This window comes from Mustela nigripes, chromosome 7 (genome assembly GCF_022355385.1).
Source record: "Mustela nigripes isolate SB6536 chromosome 7, MUSNIG.SB6536, whole genome shotgun sequence".
Lineage (NCBI taxonomy): Eukaryota > Metazoa > Chordata > Mammalia > Carnivora > Mustelidae > Mustela > Mustela nigripes.
Window position 1 is genome coordinate 79,105,372 of NC_081563.1, and position 8,966 is coordinate 79,114,337.

Sequence of the window (8,966 nt, forward strand, 5' to 3'; positions counted from 1 at the left end):
AGGAGTAAAATGGTAGGTGTATCATGCAAAGTTATTTGAATATCACTGTGAAATATGGAAAAAAAGAAGGTAACTATATTAGGATGGTAAAATTATATGTGATTTATAAAAATTTTTAAGCACTATAATTTCTTCCTATTTCTTGTGTAATAAAAATTTTTCACTGAGTTAAGGGTCAGTCATTAGAATTCGCATGGACACGTGGGCATCTCTTTTGCCTTTCTGTTTTATTTCAGTTCATTGCCAAAACACCCCTATGAAAATAGGCATTTTCTCTCCCACTTTACTTATTGGAAAATTAAGGCATAGAAAAAGGTGAGTTACTTTGCTAGTAACCTAGCCAATGAATGGCAACCCTGGTAACAGAACCCAGGCTTTCAATTTCCTACCCCAGGGCTCTGGCCTATAAACAACACAGATTCCCTTATGGAAGGACTGCACAGAGAGAACAGAAACCACTATTATTAAGACCCCAAACTGAGACCCAATTCCCTTTCCAGGAAAACAAACCCTATCTCCAAATACAGGAAACAAACCAAAGGGTTAGAAGTCCAAAGGTGTGTTCAAGTCCAAGGATTCCAGAGCCCAGTGGGCAAAGCTTCCAGAAGGCAGGAGTCAGGAAGGCAGGGTTTGAGTGGTATAGAAAGAAGGACATGCTGTAAAGAGCAAAGAGACAATCAGGAGATTGGGTAAGTATGGTAACAGCACAAAGTGCTAAGAAGTGGGGCTAAGCACAGGGTTCGTGGTCCCATGGCAGGAAAGCATCCCTGATAAGGAGAAAGGGAGGCAAGAGTTTGGCTAGGCCTACTTGTGCCAATAGTCCATTTAAGTTCTGGCTACTGAAGATGAAGATGACCTTAATGGAACTTTCTGGAAGGAAAAGGGATGTCATTGGCCCAGAATACTACAGGGGCTTTTCAGGAAAAAAATAAAAATAAAAAGTCTTGCCTAGAGAGAGACCTGTCCAGCTGTCTGAGCTGACTGATGACCGGGTACTTGCTTCCCTATTTCTGTGGGGTCTGCGCAGTTTCTTTGGAACAAAGAAGGGGAGGGGCAAATGCTGTCCTGGGGACCTAATGGAAAAGCAGATACATTTTACACAGTAAAATGAGTTCGTGTCCCACTTCTGCCACTCCTGGTGCTGCCTGTGGGCTCTTCCACTGCAAACCCAGTACCCCTTTTGTGAAGAGGCAGCCGAGGAGACTCCACGCTCCCCATGGCCTAGGAAAGGCCCCAGGAAGGCGTTAAGACTGAGAACCACATTAGCTGGAAAGTGGCCAGCAAGAAGGTTCCGCGGCACACTGTAAGACTGAAGCATAGAGCACTTCAAAAACTAATGAAAGCCTATGGTGAACGACAGCGTTTGTCAATGAGGCCGATCAGATTCTGAATTGACAGGCAGCCAATAAATGAAACAGAGGAGCCTGCACTGTTGGATTGGATACAGAGGCTGAAGATACATTGGCTGTGTCCCAGCAACAGACGGGAGGTGTTTAGCGGCTAAAAAGGGAACCTGCTGCTTTACTCCAGAACTCTGAGTCACCAGGCCAAGATGTTCACAGTGAAAAGCTGTGATTTGGGTCCATCACATCCTGACTCCTATAGTACAGCTTTCTCTAGCCTTCCATTCCCCCTCCCCATTCCTTTACTGTACATCAAGTATGTATGTACACAAGCATATTGTGTGTTTTTTTTTTAAACTAAATGGCCAGTGGTATGTTTTGATCATCAGCAAACGGAGATGAATTAAGGAAAAATACTGATTCTATGAAAATAGCCCCCTTTTCTATTAGTGGCATGCTCCCTCAGATCTTACCTTTATAGCCTGGTAAGTTAGCTTGTTCTCATTATTGGACAAAGAAAGAACAACATGGAAATTTTACATACTTTCTTCACCTGGAGAATATAATGTTTTTCATTTATCATTGTACAACCAAGGACAATTTTATGATTTTATAAATTATAATTTTTAAATGATATTTTCAATGTCACTGTTAGCTGTAGGGCAACCTGTCTTTAAGTAGGGACAAATTATTATTTTTTTAAAGATTTCATTTATTTATTTGACAGACGGAGATCACAAGTAGGCAGAGAGGCAGGCAGAGAAAGAGGGGGGAAGCAGGCTCCCCGCTGAGCAGAGAGCCCGATTCAATGCAGGGCTTGATCCCAACCCTGGGAGAGGCTTTAACCCACTGAGCCACCCAGGCACCCCTGGACAAGTTATTCTAAAAGAAATAAATCCTAGATAGTTTCAAGTTAAGACTCTTGATGTTTAAATAAACTTGTTTTAAAAAAAAAATGAGGTCCTGTGCCTTTTGTGTTGCAAGCCCTGAATGACCTCCCATTGTACTTAGAATAAATCCAAACTCCTCAAATGCCATCCATGAGACCCAGTATGATCAGACATTGACCCTTTTCTTTCTCCTTCACTCACTTAGTAAAGTCCCACTGGCCTCCTCTCTACTCCTCAAAGCAGGAGAGCTTTTTTCTGCCTGGTGCCTTATACTTGTGGCTCCCTCTGCACAGCATTTCCTTTCCTTCTGCTCACCCTTCCTCTCTGATGTAAGCAGGCCTGGCTCCTTCTCATGCTTTAGGTGAGAGTCCAAAACTCTTGACTTCTTTATGGCACTTAGATCACCTGGAAATCACCAGTTGTCTGCTCATTTGGTGTCCCTTCCCAAACCCTGACCCCTCCCACTTGCGGCTCTCCCAGCCACATTAGAATGTTCTAGAATGCTCCTTTGTGAAAGCTGGGGCAGTAACTGTAAGGGCTGCAGTGCCTGGCAGAGCGCCTGACATCTGGTAACCATCCAGTAAATATCTGTGGAATGAATGAATGAATAAGAGATCTGCTGATTTGAATTTGACCAAAAGAAAACTCAAGACTCAAATTCCAAATGAGGAAAGACAAGAATCTTCGAATATTCCCTGTGGCTCCCGCTTTTCCAGTTGGGTGCCAGTGCATCTTGCTTCTACTTTTTCTTCTCTCTCCTCCCTCTCTGCCTGCTCCTAGCTTCCATACAAGTTCATTAACAACTGCTCTGTGCCAGTTCTGGGCTAGGTGCTTTGCGATGGACCCACCTTCCCCCCACCCCCACTCTGATCCCCAGCATAACCCTCAGACCCCCATTCTTTCCCTGGGCCCCCTCAAGTTACATGCTTTGTGCAGTCACCCACTGGTACCTCTTCTCTGTGGTCCTTCACTGTGACTGAGCCCTAGCGTCAGAACACCCCAGGGAGGAGAAAGGAGGCATTCTCCAAAGATGCAGCTCTGGCCTTTGCTGACATGTTTGTCCCAGCAGAAGTCAGATTTCTGGAGTGTCTATACAGCAAGTTTTTCATAAAATGAATAACAACAATCCTATCTTTTCAGGTGTTTTCTTTGCAGTCCCAGGAGTCTTATTAGCTGATTAAGACCCTGGCCTGCTCCTTGCTTCCCTGAGCTTCAGATGCCAAATGTGCATCTGGCTTTCTTGATCCCTTCCCTTCTATAAGCACCAGGACATGAATCCATGAGTCAAACATCACCCTCTATGGGCTTATCTCCCAGTGACAGACGAATGGGCTCAGTTCCATAATTCCAGGCTATGTGGGAGGGTGTGGTGAGCTGGGCCAAGGGTCTGTCAGGAGGGTCTCTGGAAGCTGGGGTCCCTCTTGCTGTGTCTGTAGGGAGAAGGGCAGTAAGTAGCCCACTGCCCAGGGAAAAGGATGCTGCCCTGCAGAAAACGTTATCAGGTGAGCTGTGGGATTGTCCAGAAGCATGTGGGGTGCTCTGACATCGAGGGTCTATCATGCTTCAGAATCGAGTTTAGAGAGGTCGGGGCAGGAGGTGGGACTCAATCCTTTCCCAGTGCTATCAGTACCGGCATGATTTCAGAGATGAGGTAATAGACAGGGAGCCTACAAGGAAGGACACAGAGGAGTACAGAGGAAGGGGCAAAAGCTTGAGCATTTCCCAGGGGAGCTCAGCAAAGGGCTGCACTTGCTCCCCAGAGGTGTGGGGAGTTGTGGTTGGCCCAGAATAGATCTGCTGACCCACTTCCGGGGTCCTGGGACCCTAGAAACCAAGAGGAAGCCCTGCAGCACTTTGTAATCTGCTGGTCTACTTTCCCTGCCTCCTCTGAGGTTCCAGCAAATGCTCAGACATGCCCTCCATTTCTGCCTCTTCGGGCAACTCAGGATTGGAAAATGTAGGCTCTCCCTTCACCAAGTGACCCCTGGCAACAGGATTCCTGGGTTCCTGGGGCAGAGGTTTCAGTGAGGGGCACTGCCTGGCTCTGGTGGGTGTTCAGATTCCCCTAGCCCTCCCCCAGCAGGGAAGGCGGGATTGTGCAGAAGCAGCCTCCCCCCATAGCACCACAGCTGCAAACAGCTTCCCTTGCACCTCAGGAGGAAGTGTTAAGGAGGAGAGTGGTAGGGAAGGGTTGTGCCTGCCTGCGGTTGTAACAGTTTGCTCCTTTTGGCTCTCAGGGGCCCAAGGAGATTATAGGAGGTACACGCCTATGTGAGGGTAGGACAGTTAATGCTAATAAAGAATGTGTGTACTTTCGGTTTGGGGTTTAGGGTGTTTTTTGTTTTTTGTTTTTAAGATTTTGTTTCATTTAAAAAGTAATCAGTATTCAATGTAGGGCTTGAACTCACAACCCTGAGATTGAGAGTCATAGGTTCCGCTGACCAAGCCAGCCAAGCACCTGTTTGTACCAGTCAACTGACCAGAAATGCCCCGTGCAAGCCCTTCTAAAGCAAAGACCCCTGCAAGAGTGCAGCTGTCGGGAAGGTGACAAGCAGCCTGCCCCACAGGTCAGGGCTGGTGCTGAAGGATAAGGTTTGCATCTCCCATGGCTGAGGCCACTAAGGAGGACCCAGGCCCTCCACAGCCCCCACATTTGCACCCAGGTTCAAATCAAAGCCCCTTTCATTTGTTTCCCAGGGAAGGAAGAAAAGTAGTAAACCCACAGATTCCTAGTGAGGTGGCGGGGAGAGGGTGCGTGGTGGACACAGTCCTGCTTGACCCCAGACTCCTCCCACCTTGCAGGATTTTCTTGTCAAACACCATCCCTGGATTACAGTCCTGGGATTCCCTTCCCTTGGCCCCCATCTCACATACTTGGCTCTTGCTATGGCATCTAAGGGTCAAAGAGAAGAGAGACTCTGGAGGCCTCCATCTAGAAACCAGAGGCAGGCTGGGAAAAAGGTTCGCACCGGTAGATGTCTGCTCAGAACACACTACGTGGTCTCGCCCAAGGTCAGCACTAAAATAACAGGGCAGCAGGAAATGCAAGTAGGAAGAATCGAAACACTGTCCCTGCCCGCAAGAAGCGTTGTCTAAAAACAGGCCTAGTAGAAAAAGCAGCTGACAGTAAATAAAGGTGGGGCATGAGAAGTCATCACCATCTGTAGAGGCCTTGCAGCCAGGGACTGTGGGAGGGCAGGCTTCCTTAGCCACCAGCTTTTGTTTTGCTGAGGGGACATTATGATGGAGGAGACTGGAGCCCAGGCCTTGAGAGGCTAAGGGGTAAAAGTCTGAGGAGAAAGAGAAAGTATCCAGCAGCCCTGGGTGAGAGAAAAGTTCGGAGAAACAGAGATGTTTAAATGGAACTTAAGGGAGGGGCGCCTGGGTGGCTCATTGGGCCAAGTATCTGCCTTTGGCTCAGGTCATGATCCTAGGACCCTGCAGAGCCTCCCATTGTCTGGCTTCCTGCTGGGGGGGAGGCCTGCTTCTCCTACTTCCTCTCCTCTCCCTCCAATTTTCTGCTCCCTCTCTCAAATAAATAAGATCTCAAAAAAAAACAAATAAAATAAATGGGGCCGAGGGTAATTGGGTCCCACAGGCACTCTGTAGAGCTCTCCTCAACTTCCTATCAAACTGTCATGAAATCTCCGTCAGCTGTTTTGGAGGTGAATTAATGTCAGGGGCCCCATGATGACCTTAAGGCAGCTCAGAAGGCCAGCACTGGGGCAAACCAAGGGGGTTCAGATACTCCTGGATTACAGCAGAAAGTGGGGTCTGGGTTCCCAGGAAGGGAGGTGGCTGAGGACTCAGCTGCGAAGGGAATGGTTTGCTGGGCCTGGAATGAGAGAGAGGGGAAGAGAAGGGGGAAGGCTCTGAGGGGAAGAACACTCTTATAAGGAAAAACTGTAAGATGAAGCAAAACTGACAGAAAGCCTCACGCCTGGATGAGGGAAAGGATTTCCTGGGGGACAGGGAGGGGGAGGGGGGTAAGGCAGAAGTCACTCCTTCTCGTCTCCTCCAGCCTGTGCATCAAGGAATTTGACCTATTTCACAAAAGGGCTGCATCGATTATTTATCATCTCTCACTGGGATTCTCAACAGGGCTCCTGCCTCCAGTCTCTCCACCCCTCCAATGTGTTTTCCACACACAGTGACACTAGCATAATCTTTTAAAAGTCCATCTCTCATGGTTCCACTCCTGTTTAAAGTCCTTCAATGAACCCTCATCACCTACCCAGCAGAATTAGCCTAATTCAGGAGCAAGGCCCACTGCATCTCATAGTCAGGTTCTGTCCATCTTTCGAATCTCATCCGTTGTCCCATCCCCCTGCATCCCTCATACTCCATCACACTGAACTATCTGTAGTTCCTCTAACACCACTTGCTTTTTCACACCTCAGGACCTTTGCATATGCTTCCCCTCTTCCTTTGCTTGAAGTGCTTTCTTTGGCTCAACTGCCAGCACCCCAGAAGCCTTCTGTGATCTTCTCTCCCTACACCATATTCTCATATTACCTCTTACATAGCTCTAGGTGAGCGTGAGACCTTGTATCATTACCGTGACCCTTATCTGTTGATGTGTCAATAACTAAATGACAGGACCCCATTGTATCCTTTGCAGCCCAGCAGCTAGCAAAGGATCTAGCTCATTGCTGGCATTCAGAAAATGTTCAGTAAATGACTGAACTCATAAGTCAAAAAAGCCTACCTAGTAGATACCCTCTGGAGAGACAGTCTAGCTGACAAAGACCCCCTTTTCTCTAAGAAGTGCCCCCAAGATGTTAGCTGGACCAAAGGGGAGGACATCTAATCCGAGCTGGGCTACATGGATTTCTTCTCAGGAAAGTAGAATCATAAGAGAAGTTTGTTTTTGGAACTATACCATGTAAACTTTAGAATGTAAACTTTCTGAGGTATGTATATCCTACTGTTGAAACTGTGCAGTAGAGAAAGTCACTCTTAAAAGAAAAATGAAACAGCCTGATAGAGGATTTTGGATGGCTTTCTGATTCCCAGGTCTAGCCCTCTCCTGAGACCATAAGAGTTTCCTATTCCCAGGCTTTGTGAGACCCTGATTTCTAATACCTGCCCCCTACTTCGTGTTTGGACTTCACAGCATTCTGTCCCTGACCATGTAAGCCAGACTTTGTCCTTGACAGAGTGGCTTGGGGTTTCTTTTCTTCAAAAAAACCTTTATTTTAATATATATATTTATATTTATATTTAATATATAAATTAAACAGGCATAGATTATGTTTATCAACATAAACTTACAGAACTAGCAACCTAATTTACAGGCCCAATGCAAAAGGAAAATGTAAGAATCCTTTGTTCAAGAAGTATAGGGAGAGTCCTAAAAGATAAAATTTTTTTCTTTCTTCTGGGGTCTCTCTTTTGACTTACGGTATTTATTTGCTCTTTAATGGATAAGTAAATAAAAATTAGAATTTTCAACCATTAACATGAATTTTATCATTTTTCTTTATATAGTGCAATACCTATATGGAGAACCACCAAAATTATACAACCTGTATTTCTTGGCTTCTCCTGGAAGATGTTTCAAACTGGCCAAAGAAATGAGCCTAAGTCCCCCTAAGCACTGAGCTGTCTGATGGACTGGGATACTTTCCGGGGCAAGTACAGACCTTCATAAGGTCCTAAAGTTCCCAACCTGAGTCTCAGGCCCAGCAAGCTTGACAACTGCTGGGTCCTCCTTCCCACCAGCCCCTAGATTTATGTGCTATGCCCCCGCTGGGGTTACGGGTCAAGCCAAACAGCTTCCATTCCAGTAGACCACACCCATAGCAGACAAGGGAGTCCCAGGTAAACCTCCACACCAGGATGTGCTCAGTATGGAGCGGGCAAGAGACCCAACCTCACCAGGTCACTTGCTGAATGTGCCGCAGGGCTGCCATCCTGGGGCAGAGATGGCCACCACTATGTTCAGCACTGTGACTCGGCAGAGCCTGCGCACATCCTTGAGCCTCCCTGCAGGCACACCCAGCCCTCACCAAAGGCAGAAGCAGCAATGTGGACCAGGTGAGAGGGGGAAAGTGGGTCTTGGGCACCAGCAAGCTGGGAAGTGAGTGGCCAGGAAGCCATCCCAGGGAGAAGGGTAGGCTTTGGTAGTTGGTACAGTGCATAAGCCAAGGCTCCAAGCCCCCAGCCCATGCTCCAAAGTCACTTACAAAACACAGTTTCAAAGATAAAACTAAGAATTTCAAGTCACTGGCTACAGAGCATTAAACCTCAAGGACTGGGCTATTTTGCACATAGAACCCTATGTGACTATTCCAGTCACGCCCACGAAGTTGGCCTTGTCCAAAAAAAGATCCCTAAACTTCACTAAATAAGTACAGAAAGCAGAAGCAAAAGAAATAAAACACACTTCAGATAATATTAAAGAATTTTAGAGTACTCAGACCCACAAATCATTAACATCATTCACATCTCAACCAAAGGACAAGCTAAAGAGCAAATTTTACTCTCTTCAACTGAGACTATTGAACTGACCAGAAGATTCAGTATGTATGGATAAACCAGAATTAGATTTCTAAGCATTTTCAGGTTTTATTCCAAAATATGCCTTTAGCTATTCCAAGGGTATTTCATGAAAGAAGACAGAATCCTATCAAAGCAACAAAGAGGAGGAAACCTGACTAGTTTCCTTTGCCCTAATAACATATGCTTTCAATGGCTTAGCAATTCAACCTGAGTTTCACTTGGCAGAGGC

At 46.5% G+C, this 8,966-nt stretch overlaps 1 pseudogene; it reads left to right on the top strand.

The window, feature by feature from the left end:
* The first annotated feature begins 1,216 nt into the window (after nucleotides 1-1,216).
* Nucleotides 1,217-1,497, top strand: LOC132022596 (small ubiquitin-related modifier 4-like; annotated as a pseudogene).
* Nucleotides 1,498-8,966: the final 7,469 nt, after the last annotated feature.